Here is a 12775-nt window from a genome sequence, read left to right on the forward strand (position 1 = left end):
GCCTGTGGGTTTGTTCCTAAACCAAATTCTGAAATATAAAAATCTTGCACAAAACAGAATTACACTTCCCTGCCCCCTCTCTAAACCCTTTGTGTATTATTTAAAAAAATCTCAAGATTTTAAGCCAATTGCATGATTTTTTGGAAGCCTGATAATGGTTTTCAAAAGCTTGGGATTAGCAACACTGCCAGGGGATGTGTTATGAAGCAGCAGTAACCAAGTGACTGGGACATAACAGACATTGTAGTCATCTAAAAGGATTATCTGGAATAGGGTGACCAGATGTCCCGATTTTATAGGGACATTCCCGATTTCTGGGTCTTTTTTCTTATATAGGCTCCAATTACCTCCCACCCCCATCCCGATTTTTCCCATTTACTGTCTGGTCACCCTAATCTGAAAGGATTTAAAGTATGAGTGCTTTCTAACTTACCCTCAGTGAGCAGACAATATAAAGGAGCTAGCTCAAACTCAAACCCATGCCAGGTATATTGCATTGGAGAAAATTTGGGATAATATACATGAATCCGGAAACGCCCTATCGGGAACTGGATGCCTAATTCCAGTCAATTTTATGGAGTCTTGGATGTCTAAATCTCCTAGACAGCCTTGAAAATCTCAGCCCTGTTAAAAAGGGAGTGTAAATCGAAAGGTCCATCCCAGCTCTTCCCAGACATCACGGCGGCTGGTTTCCTGTAAGATATTCACTACCCACATTCAAGCCCGGTGGTGTCATTCAGATTTAATTCATGCCATGAAATTTCCTTCTTCCATGCTGCTCACCCTTGTTATCCCGGCAGGTCTGGTTTCATGCACCCCATATAAATGGCTGAGGGCAATCAGAGCATGGTGACCCAGTTCATCCTCCTGGGGCTGACGGATCGTCAGGAGTTGCAGATACCCCTCTTCGCGGCGTTCCTGGTGATCTATGTTCTTACGCTGGTGGGGAATCTTGGGATGATTGTGTTGATCTGGGTTGATCCCCGACTCCACACCCCCATGTACTTCTTCCTCAGTAACCTGTCCATTGTTGACCTCTGCTACTCCTCAGTCTTCGCTCCAAGGATGCTGGTGAATTTCTTAGTGGGGAGTAAAAGCATTTCTTACTCTGCCTGTATTGCTCAACACTTCTCTTTTGTTGTGTTGTGAGCACAGAAGGGTTCCTGCTGGCTGTGATGGCGTGTGACAGCTATGTCACCATCTGTAACCCTCTGCTCTACACCGCTGCTATGTCTAAGAGAGTCTGTACTCATCTAGTGGCCAGCTCATATGTAGGGGGGCTCATGAACTCACTGACCCACGCATGTGGCTTGCTGAGGTTGTCATTCTGTGGACCCAACATCATCAATCATTACTTTTGTGACACTAACCCATTGCTGAAGCTCGTTTGCTCTGATAACCACATCAGAGAGATTTTGCTTGTAGCGTTCTCTGGGGTTATTGCCATGTCCACCGTCCTGATTGTCATAATCTCTTATCTGTACATCCTCTTCTCTATCCTGAGGATCTGCTCCGCCAAGGGCAGGCGCAAAGCCTTCTCCACCTGTGCCTCTCATCTGACAGCCTGTCACCATGTTCTATGTACCTGTGAGCTTAAGCCACATACAGCCCAGTTCCAGCTACTCACTGGAACAGGAGAAAATCTCTGCTGTGTTTTATACCCTGGTGGTCCCCATGTTGAACCCCCGATCTACAGCCTGAGGAACAAGGAGGTTAAGGATGCTCTTAAGAGGGTGATAGACTGGAAAAACATTCCCAGCTAATTTGTTCACCATGACAATTCCAGTCAATTGAGAAGAACAATTGGAAGAAGGATCGTAGTATGGTCTATGGGTTACTGACTTGATTTGTGTATCACAAATGTCGCACAAGAATTAAATGAAACTCAAAGAACTGATGTAGCATGTGGAAATGATGTTTTACAATTGCTTGAGAGGAACAATGTTACCTAATGTCCTGTCATTATGTGGCTGTTGGAATATAGACAACTTTCCTTGTTTCTTGACCATTAATCTATTTGAAATGGTGCCCTGCAAGGTTATCTGAGATTAAAAATAAAATAAATTTGCTTCTAGGTTTAATTTCTTAATGTGTTACTTTAATGAATGCTCAGTATGTGACTCGCATTATGAGAATTCAACGCTTTTGCTCTCTTTAGTGTCTGGGACTCATACGGGCTGCCACAATTGATCTCTATCCCCTTTAGAACAGCCCTTAACGTAGTTGAAGACTGTTATCAGGTCCCTCCTCAGTCGTCTTGTCTCAAAACAAAACATGCCCATTTTAAAAAGAAAAACTTTCCTAATAAATCAGGTTTTGTAAACCCTTTTTGTCATTTTTGTTGTTCCCCTCTGGACTTTCTCCTATTTGCCCACATCTTTCCTAAAGCGTGGCTCCCAAACCTAGACACAGAACTTCAACTGAGGCCTCACCAGTGCCAAGCAGAGCCAAACAAGCCCCGTCCTGGTCTGACATACAACATACCTGGTAATCCCCCCTAGACAGCCTGTTTCACAACTGCACCTCATTGTTGGCTCCTAGTCAACTTGTGATCCACTTGAACTCCCAGATCCATCTCAGCAGCACTTCTCCCTAGCCAGTTATTCCCCACATTGTATTATGCATTTGATTTTCCCTTCTAGAGTGAAGTACTTTGCACTTGTCTTTATATTGATCACATCTACATTCATACTAGTGCTCCATACATCTACTCTTAACAGTCACTTAACACTCACGGCAGGACAAAGCACCATCTAGAACATCCCTGACAGATGTTTGTCTAACCTGCTCTTAAAAATCTCCAATGATGGAGATTCCGCAACCTCCCTAAGCAATTTATTCCAGTGGTTAACCACCAGGACAGTTAGGAAATTTTTCCTAATGTCCAAACTAGACCTCCTGAATATAAACTGTTGAGGAAGGACAGACAGGGCAGAAAAGGTGGGGGAGTTGCATTGTATGTAAGAGAGGACTGTGACTGCTCAGAGCTCTGGTATGAGACTGCAGAAAAACCTAAGAGTCTCTGGATTAAGTTTAGAAGTGTGAGCAACAAGGGTGATGTCGTGGTGGGAATCTGCTATAGACCACCAGACCAGGGGGACGAAGTGGACCAGGCTTTCTTCCGGCGACTAGCAGAAGTTACTAGATCGCAGGCCCTGGTTCTCCTGGGAGACTTTAATCACCCTGATATCTGCTGGGAGAGCAATATAGCGGTGCACAGACAATCCAGGAAGTTTTTGGATAGTGTAGGGGACAATTTCCTGGTGCAAGTGCTGGAGGAACCAACTAGGGGTAGAGCTCTTCTTGACGGGCTGCTCACAAACCGGGAGAATTAGTAGGGGAAGCAAAAGTGGATGGGAACCTGGCAGGCAGTGACCAGGAGATGGTCGAGTTCAGGATCCTGACACGAGGAAGAAAGGAGAGCAGCAGAATACGGACCCTGGACTTCAGAAAAGCAGACTTTGTCTCCCTCAGGGAACTAATGGGCAGGATCCCCTGGGAGAATAACATGAGGGGGAAAGGAGTCCAGGAGAGCTGGTTGTATTTTAAAAAATCCTTATTGAGGTTGCAGGAAAAAAACATCCCAGTGCATAGAAAGAACAGTAAATATGGCAGGCAACCAGCTTGGCTTAACTGTAAAATCCTTGCTGACCTTAAACGCAAAAAAGAAGCTTACAAGAAGTGGAAGATTGGACAAATGACCAGGGAGGAGTATAAAAATATTGCTCAGGAATGCACGAGTGAAATCAGGAAGGCCAAAAGAATAGTGATCAGGAACAGTCAGCATGGATTCACGAAGGGCAAGTCATGCCTGACTAACCTAATTGCCTTCTATGACGAGATAACTGGATCTGTGGATGAGGGGAAAGCAGTGGATGTGTTATTCCATGACTTGAGCAAAGCTTTTGATACGGTCTCCCACAGTATTCTTGCCAGCAAGTTAAAGAAGTATGGGCTGGATGAATGGACTATAAGGTGGATAGAAAGCTGGCTAGATCGTCGGGCTCAACGGGTAGTGATCAACGGCTCAATGTCTAGTTGGCAGCCGTTTTCAAGCGGAGTGCCCCAGGGGTCGGTCCCGGGTCTGGTTTTGTTCAATATCTTCATTTATGATCTGGAGGATGGCGTGGACTGCACTCTCATCAAGTTTGCAGATAACACTAAACTGGGAGGAGTGGTAGATACGCTGGGGAGTAGGGATAGGATACAGGGGAACATAGACAAATTAGAGGATTGGGCCAAAAGTAACCTGATGAGGTTCAACAAGGACAAGTGCAGAGTCCTGCACTTAGGACGGAAGAATCCCATGCACTGTTACAGACTAGGGACCGAATGGCTAGGAAGCAGTTCTGCAGAATAGGACCTAGGGGTTACAGTGGACAAGAAACTGGATATGAGTCAACAGTGTGCCCTTGTTGCCAAGAAGGCTAATGGCATTTTGGGCTGTATAAGTAGGGGCATTGCCAGCAGATCGAGGGACGTGATCATTCCCCTCTATTTGATATTGGTGAGGCCTCATCTGGAGTACTGTGTCCAATTTTGGGCCCCACACTACAAGAAGGAGCAGGGGGTTGGACTAGATGACCTCCTGAGGTCCCTTCCAACCCTGATATTCTATGATTCTATATATTGCGGTATTAATGTTAACGGAATACATGGGCCAAGCAGCTAGCTACATTTCAGGGCCCTGGGGATGTTCCAGTTGGAAGTAGAAACTGATGGGCTCTAGTATTTTGTTTTAATGCAGTCTTCTGTTTCTCTGAACTCAGGAGGGCCTAAGAAAGAAAGGACCAATTTTTTTACTTTACCACCCCCAGCTTATGTAGCCAGCAGTGACAGAAGCTCTCTCTAGCTTTTCCCAGGGTTATGCTGTGCTCATGCCTACTGCTTGACTTTCTCACTTTTTAGTTAGTTGAGATGGTCTGGAACTGTTATCAATGCTCCTATTGTTCTTGAAGTCTGATCCTGTTTTTAGAAGACAAAACAAGACAAACCAACACAAAAAGGAAAAGTCAAGAACAGCAAAGATAGAAAATGCAGCTTCTGTCTGTAGTGTTAACTTTCACTGCTGTCTCACTTCTGGAGAAAAACAGGGATGGGACACAATCTTATTAGCCACTCTGCTCATGTTATTCCAGGCCAAGAAATGATCTGTGGAAACTGGTGTCCCATATTGCCTGTGTGAAGAACAATGTCAATTCTTCATCTAGCCATTAGTCCAGAGATACAGAACATGCCAACTGAGATTAAAATCTTTGTTATCAAATATATGTCCAACCGAAGTGGAATAAACATTCTCTCTGATTATTCTTTTGGAGTTAGATTTTTCTGCACTCTGATTTTTGGCTATTTCAACCTTGTTTCTTTTGTTTTTGCTTCAGCATAAAATACAGTTTCCTGACTGTTGGGGATATTTATTTTGGTAAGAACAAAACAGAGTAAGTGAGAAAATGGAAAATAAGGCATTTGGATGTTGAATCTTTTATGTTTTGTGTAACTTAGTCAGTCGAAAAGACTTTCACTTTTCCTTAAATGCCCAGAATTTTGTTAAGTGGTTTTATTACTGGTTTAAGGGCATGGAATGACTTCCATAGGGCTGGAAGTTCTCAGTCTATACACAGAGTATGTGCATCCTAAATCAGATCCAATACATCCATGGTCTTCAGATATTCTCCGCAGCTCAGAATTCACAGTCGGAGGAAGGGAAAACCGGGCCGAGTCTGTGGAAAGGGTGAAAAGCGCTTTCCTCACAGTGCCTGTTCTGAGACCAAAAATAGGATTTCAATTCCAATAGCCTCCAACAGCCCCTTAGCCAGCAATGGGTCAGATCTCCAAATGGTGTCAGTCAGTAGAGCTCTGTTGGAATTAGTGGGTCAAAGTTTCAGCTGGTGTAAGTGGGCCATAGTTCCACTGAAGTCACTGTAGATTGGAGCCATGTAATTAATCTATCGAATCTGTCCTCATATACCCTTCTCTCTAACTATCTGCTTAATCATCCAAAAAAGGATTTGACATGGGTATGAATATTAAGAATATTTGTATTTTACAGTGGAATGGAGATGTTTAAAGATATAAAACCTCAGGCTTTGGGACATGGGGCTTGATGCAGATTACTGTATAGACTGAGGAGGAAACGCCCCCCATTATGTGAGTCCATAATGCTTATGATCATGGCTTGCACCTAACTCTGAAGCATACTGTAATGGCTACCACAGTGAAAATATAGATCATTAGGGGACCTGTTCTGGAAATTCCTGGGTTCTGTATATTTAATTTAAATAATTTAACTTTTTAACCCCCTGACGCAGGTAACATGACAGAAGGAACTGGCGGGATTGAGAGCAGTTTGTTTAATAATTAGGAATTACCCAAGCTATTTTCAGGTAACTTTCTATCTAGACTAAAAATCCGAAACAGGAACGAGATACTTCAGCGCCATCGGCATACATCTCATATTAATTTCAGCAACGGTGCTGACCGCATATTGTTCTCATGCACACAGAGTAGCTCGGCTGAAGTCATTGGGCTAATGGGCTAAGCCCATTTCCTGTTTTCTTAGCCACACTGTATTGACAAGTATCAGAGGGGTATCCGTGTTACTGTTTTGACAGTGAGGGAGACTAAGCACTGGAACAAACTTTTTGCAAGAGAGAGATCTCTCTTCCTTGAACTCAAATGGATTATGTAAGGGGTAATTGGAGGTGGGGTTTATTTGTTCTGTGAAGACAAGGGGACAGAATTCCTCAGAGCTCTGAATCTCAGGTCAGACACAGGCGGCGTATGTGTGTCGTTAAAATACCAGTTGCGTCTCCCGGCAGCAGGAGGTAGTTAGACACCAATAGATGGTCTTCAAATATTGTTCAAGTTCTTAGACAGGTTGATGCTTCTCTTTGTCTTTCCCTCTATTTTATGCCATTCATATATCTGAAAATCCCCCCTAGCAAGAAGCACGTCCAATCACAAATACACTTAGAGGAGCACAGCAAGATTCTGATCAAGATGTGCCAGGATTAGAGCTGTGAATACGGTTTCTTTCCGACCAGCAGGACTAGACGTCTGTCTGTCGCACAGCCAAAGGGCAATGAGCATTCTGCTGCTCAGCGCGGAGAGAGAAGGAAACATTTGAAGCAGCAGCATGAGAGGGTCCAAGATTCCAGTAAAAAGTCAGGAAATGCACCTGCACGTGCTCATCCGATTCAGGTCTCGATTGGGCGCTGTCAAGGGCCCTCAGCAAAGAGCCTGTCATGACACATGCCATTTAGCTGAGCCCTGGCGGGATCCTTATCAGGCAGGATAACGAGGGTGATGCTGCAGCTGGGAAGAGTGAAGATCCTGCCAATGTCCCTACAGGCCAGGATGTGACCTCAGATTATATCAGGAGGACCAGTCTGGAGAAGATATCAGTGAAAACTGTGGAGAGGGGGATGTGCCTGGCCAGAGACTGGAAATCCAGGTGGTTACTGCAACTCTCTAACCCCTCCCTCCCATTGTTTTCTAGATAAATTGTACTTTCAACACTGAGGATTTTGTAGGTTATGGCCAAATAATGTACTGTCCTGGCTAATATGCCGTGCATTGCTGTGTGAGAAGCAACAGAGGGTCCCGTGTGTGTGTGTCTGTGGGGTAGTGCAGATACCACAACATTTGCATGGCCTCCTCTACCTTCCCCTCCCCTCCACCAGCCTCTGCTGGGCACAATCCAATGTCGATACAGAACACTGGGGCGAAAGCTTTCTAAAAACCCAACTTTGCTGTTTATCCAAGAGTTCAGAGTATGGGCTATACGGCTCGTGCTGAAGCCCATGCTCTTTAGTAAGTTCACAAATAGAAATCAGTGCCCCTCTGTCCATTTCTCCGCAGGCAGGCAAGTGGGGATGGAGGGGTTCAAATACCGCTTGGATCAATGCTCTCCATCCCAGCTCAGGCTTTGGTTGGTTTCTTTCAATTGCCCCCAGTCCTGGGAGCTTATTCTGGGAAGCTTCTCAGGCAGCATGAATTCTCAATGGCCTTTCAGGAGAACTGGGAGTGCAAACCTGCTAGGACTTCCATAATAGCCAGGTCCCTACCAAATTCAGGGCTCACTTTGACTAATTTAAAAACCCTCTGGCCTTGAAATTGAACAATGTCACCATTTCAATGTTTCACTCTGAAATGTCATGGTATTATAACCATGGGGGTCCCGACCAAAATGGGAGAATGGGGGAGTTCAGAGGTTGTTGTAGGGGGGTCACAGCATTGTCACCCTCACTTCCGTGCTGCCTTCAGACCTGGGCACCAAGGGCAGCAGCCAGCAACCTTTCTGAAGCTAGAGGAGATTCCCAGATGTGCAGGTGGGTCCCTGCTCTTGGGAGCACCTCAGCTCCTACCTACTACTTGGGAGCACCTCGGCTCCTACCATTTTTGGGGCATCCAGAAAAATGGACACCTGAGCCCCAGAAGGAACTACAAGGGAATCCCTGAGCCCTAGCTGCAGATGCCGGGCAGAAGACCCAAGCCCAGGTACCCTGAGAGCCGATAGGAGTGGGGAGGGGCATGAAAGTCCTGAGCCCAGTGCCCCAGCCCTGGCTACAGCCACAGGGGGGCCAGAAGCTCTGAGGCCGGGCACCCAGAGACGTGACTGGAGCAGAAGCTGCCAAGGCCAAAGCCCTGAGCCCAAGGCCGGGCTGATGCAGCGCACTCACTTTTGCATTGCCTCTGCAGGTGCATCTGATAACCCCACGGAGAGGAAATCCTGTCACCAGCCTGGCAGAGAAACAGCTAGGAGGCCCCTACTGGGTTCTCCTGGCTGGGGGGCTCCCAGCAGGACAAGGAGATCGGATTTCACGGGGCAGGGCTAACTCGATCTAGCCAAGAAAGGCACAACAAGAACCAAGGGCTGTCAGCTGAAGCCAGAGAAATTCAAAGGAGAAGTAAGACACGCATTTTCGACAGTGAGGGAGACTAAGCACTGGAACAAATTACCCAAGGAAAAGGTGGATTCTCTGTTTCCTGGTGTCCTCATATCACAATGTCTCCCAGCAGCAGCAGGTAGTTAGACACCAATATATGGCTGTCATTCTGGAACGTGCCTTTTAGTGAATTACAGGCAATTGGGCTTAATATGGTGCAAAGTGTGTGAAATTTCATGGCCCATGAAATAGAGGCCACATTAGGAGATTGAATTGTTTCACAATCGATGCCTCAATGAAAAACTCAGTGTGGGGTGAGGAACAGAGGGTCCTGTGGCACCTTTAAGACTAACAGAAGTATTGGGAGCATAAGTTTTCGTGGGTAAGAACCTCACTTCTTCAGATGCAAGTTTCATCTGAAGAAGTGAGGTTCTTACCCACGAAAGCTTATGCTCCCAATACTTCTGTTAGTCTTAAAGGTGCCACAGGACCCTCTGTTGCTCTTTACAGATTCAGATTAACACGGCTACCCCTCTGATACTTGACACCAGGTGAGGAACAGACTCTGCTGTTTTACTGGGTAGCCTGCTTGCTCCCCAGAATCAATAATGACCAAGTGGGGTGATCCGGGGTGCAGCTCAAACATCCAACTGGGCTGGCCAGGGGCAGACATCAGGCCTGCAAGGGAAAGGTGGGTGTGGCAGTGACTTCACAAAGGCCTTTGGCAGGAACTCAGCCTATTGGGCAAAGATGATGAGGCGTCTGTGACCTCACAGAGCTCCCTTGACAACAGCCAGGCAGGACAGGGTTGCAGGGCAGGGGGAACCTCGGAGACCCCTTGTAGCCTTGCTGCAGCAAGTCTCCATCTCGCGGTCTCTCTCAGACGACCAAGAGACAGTCGGTGTGGAGGACATTCTGTGCGGTTTTTTTTCATATCTGTGTGGATTTTTTTGAAAGAAATCGTCATCTGTGTAGAAGGTAAGAAAAAATATAGGCTCTAAGTACAAGATAAGGGACTCTATTGTAGCAGATTCAAAGGCGTCACCACCCTCCTAGTGAAAACGTTTTTCCTAATATCCAACTTAGACCTCCCCCATTGCAACTTGAGACCATTGCTCTGTGTTCTGTCATCGGCCACCACTAAGAATTTCAGGAGAATCAATCTTTCATTAGGAAAATAATTCAAAAATACAAATACAAAAAACGTTGAGTGAAATCAATCCAGCCTGATCTTTAGTGTCTGGGGGGTGGGCCTCGGGGGTCAGACTGAGACACTCATTGGCTAGTAACACCCAGGATGCCAATAAAAAAATTACAGTTCTCTTAGCAACCAAACCTCCATAATCCAAGGAACACCTGGGGGCTGCAGGAGACAGAGGGGTGCTGAGAATGTCTAACACATGATTGAAAATACAGAGATGTGTGATTGGCTTTGGTTGGGGGACAAGTAGCAAATCCATTGGGATTCTTGCCCCAAACAACAATCACTCGTTGTCTTTCAGAACACAAGGGCCCTAACACACCTGATGTGCTCAAATCTCTCTCCTGCTAGGACTTAGAGAATTTTCTCCATCCCCATGGTACAGAGGGAAAGAAAAAAAAAGTGACCTCTCTTTGGTCACACATCAAGGTTATGCCAGAGCTAGAAAGAGAAGCATAAGAAAAAAGTTGTATCAAAATGTTTTGCATTTAAAACTAACTGATTTCTTAAACAAAGGAACTTTGATGTGTGGTTAGTGAACTGAAATGATACATTCTTGTATCCACGTGTTTCTAGATTGATGAACCAGTAGATCTATCCCCTCACACCTAGTTTTTATCCATAGATTGAGGGAGGAAAACAAGTTTGCCTGTTTTGTGAATTCCCAATGGCTTTCTTGAATTTCAACAAACTGGTCGATTGAACTGAACTATTTGAATAAACTGAAATGAAAACAATATTTTCTGCACCTTTCAAGGAAGCTCCTGCTGTCCAAAGTTGAATTAGCATTTCAGCTAACTTTGCTTCCAGGGCCTTAGCTATCACCTCAGTGGTGCGACTGTCTGAGAAACTTGGCAGTGAACATATTCCACTTAATGTTATTTTTTCTCTTCTATTTAAATTATTTAAAAGATTGTCATGAATTTTGCCCTTATCAAAGGTTGTCAATTTCAAATTTAATGATGACAGTGAGAGAGTCTAGCTACTGGAACAAATTACCCAGGGGAGAGGTGGCGTTTCTGTTTCCTGGTGTCCTACCATCATAACTAGTTAGGAAGGTGCCTTTTAGAGAATTACAAGCAATTGGGCTCAGTAGGGTGCTAAGAGTATGAAATTTCATAGCCCGTAAAATAGAGGCCACCTTAGGAGATCTAATTGTTTCATAACTGATGCCTCTATGAAAAACTCAGTGTGGGGTAAGGAACAGACTCTGCTGTTTTACTGGGTAGCCTGCTTGCTCCCCAGAATCAATAATGACCAAGTGGGGTGAACCAGGGTGCAGCTCAAACATCCAACTGGGCTGGCCAGGGGCAGACATCAGGCCTGCAAGGGAAAGGTGGGTGTGGCAGTGACTTCACAAAGGCCTTTGGCAGGAACTCAGCCTATTGGGCAAAGATGATGAGGCGTCTGTGACCTCACAGAGCTCCCTTGACAACAGCCAGGCAGGACAGGGATGCAGGGCAGGGGGAACCTTTGAGACCCCCTGTAGCCTTGCTGCAGCAAGTCTCCATCTCGCGGTCTCTCTCAGAGGACCAAGAGACAGTCGGTGTGGAGGACATTCTGTGCGTTTTTTTTTTATATCTGTGTGGATTTTTTTTGAAAGAAATCGTCATCTGTGTAGAAGGTAAGAAAAAATATAGGCTCTAAGTACAAGATAAGGGACTCTATCGTAGCAGATTCAAAGGCGTCACCACCCTCCTAGTGAAAAAGTGTTTCCTAATATCCAACCTAGACCTCCCTCATTGCAACTTGAGACCATTGCTCTGTGTTCTGTCATCGGCCACCACTAAGAATTTCATGAGAATCAATCTTTCATTAGGAAAATAACTCAAAAATACAAATACAAAACATTTGGAATGAAATCAATCCACCCTGATCTTCAGTGTCTGGGGGTGTGGGCCTCTGAGGATAGACTGAGACCCTCATTGGCTAGAAACACCCAGTGAGCCAGTAACAAATTCCAGTCCTGTCAGCATCCAAGCCTCCATAATCGAAGGAATACCTGACAGCTGCGGGAGACGGAGGGGTGCTGAGAAGGTCTAACTCGTGATTGCCAACACAGAGATGTGTTATTGGCTTTGGATGGGGGACAAGTAGCAAATACGTCAGTCACTACAACAGGTCACACTGGGAGCCAGGGAGACTGGCACTTCCCAGCTCTGGAAGGGAGTGTTCCTCTAGCGGTTCGTGCGGGAGCCTGGACAAAGGACTCCTGGGCTCCATCCCCGGCTCTATCCCTGACTCGCAGTGCAACCCTGAGGCAGCGGCTTCTCCTGCCAAGGCCTCTGTTTCCATCAGTGGGGCTGGGGACACTCCCCTACAGCCCTTGGGCCGTCACACTTCAGGAATGTGCGTGAGGTACTAGGAGACCTTCAGATGGGAGGTGTCCTGCTGGCTGTCGCTCAGTGTTGTGAACCCCTGGCTGCTGGCCTGAGTTTATCCATCCAATGGCAATAAAACATTGTCTTGTTTTCACAGTCAGTTTCGATCTCCCGACTTCTACCCCCTGCCCTGCTGGCAGGGGATTCTGCAGCACCCCTTACAGGCCACCTGGGTGCAGGAGATCGAGGAGGAGGGTAAAGGAAGGACCAACACCGAGCATCTGCCATCCAGCTCCATCCCATCTAGAGTAAGTAAGTGGAGTTCTCCAGAGACATCCCCAGTGTGGTGGAAATATCCCACCAAT

The 12775-nt window shown here is 46.0% G+C and overlaps 1 pseudogene; it reads left to right on the forward strand.

Moving 5' to 3' along the window:
- Positions 1 to 825: 825 nt before the first annotated feature.
- Positions 826 to 1701, forward strand: LOC135981066 (olfactory receptor-like protein COR8; annotated as a pseudogene).
- The last annotated feature ends 11074 nt before the right edge of the window (positions 1702 to 12775 follow it).

The sequence above is a fragment of the Chrysemys picta genome, chromosome 2 (assembly GCF_011386835.1).
Source record: "Chrysemys picta bellii isolate R12L10 chromosome 2, ASM1138683v2, whole genome shotgun sequence".
Lineage (NCBI taxonomy): Eukaryota > Metazoa > Chordata > Testudines > Emydidae > Chrysemys > Chrysemys picta.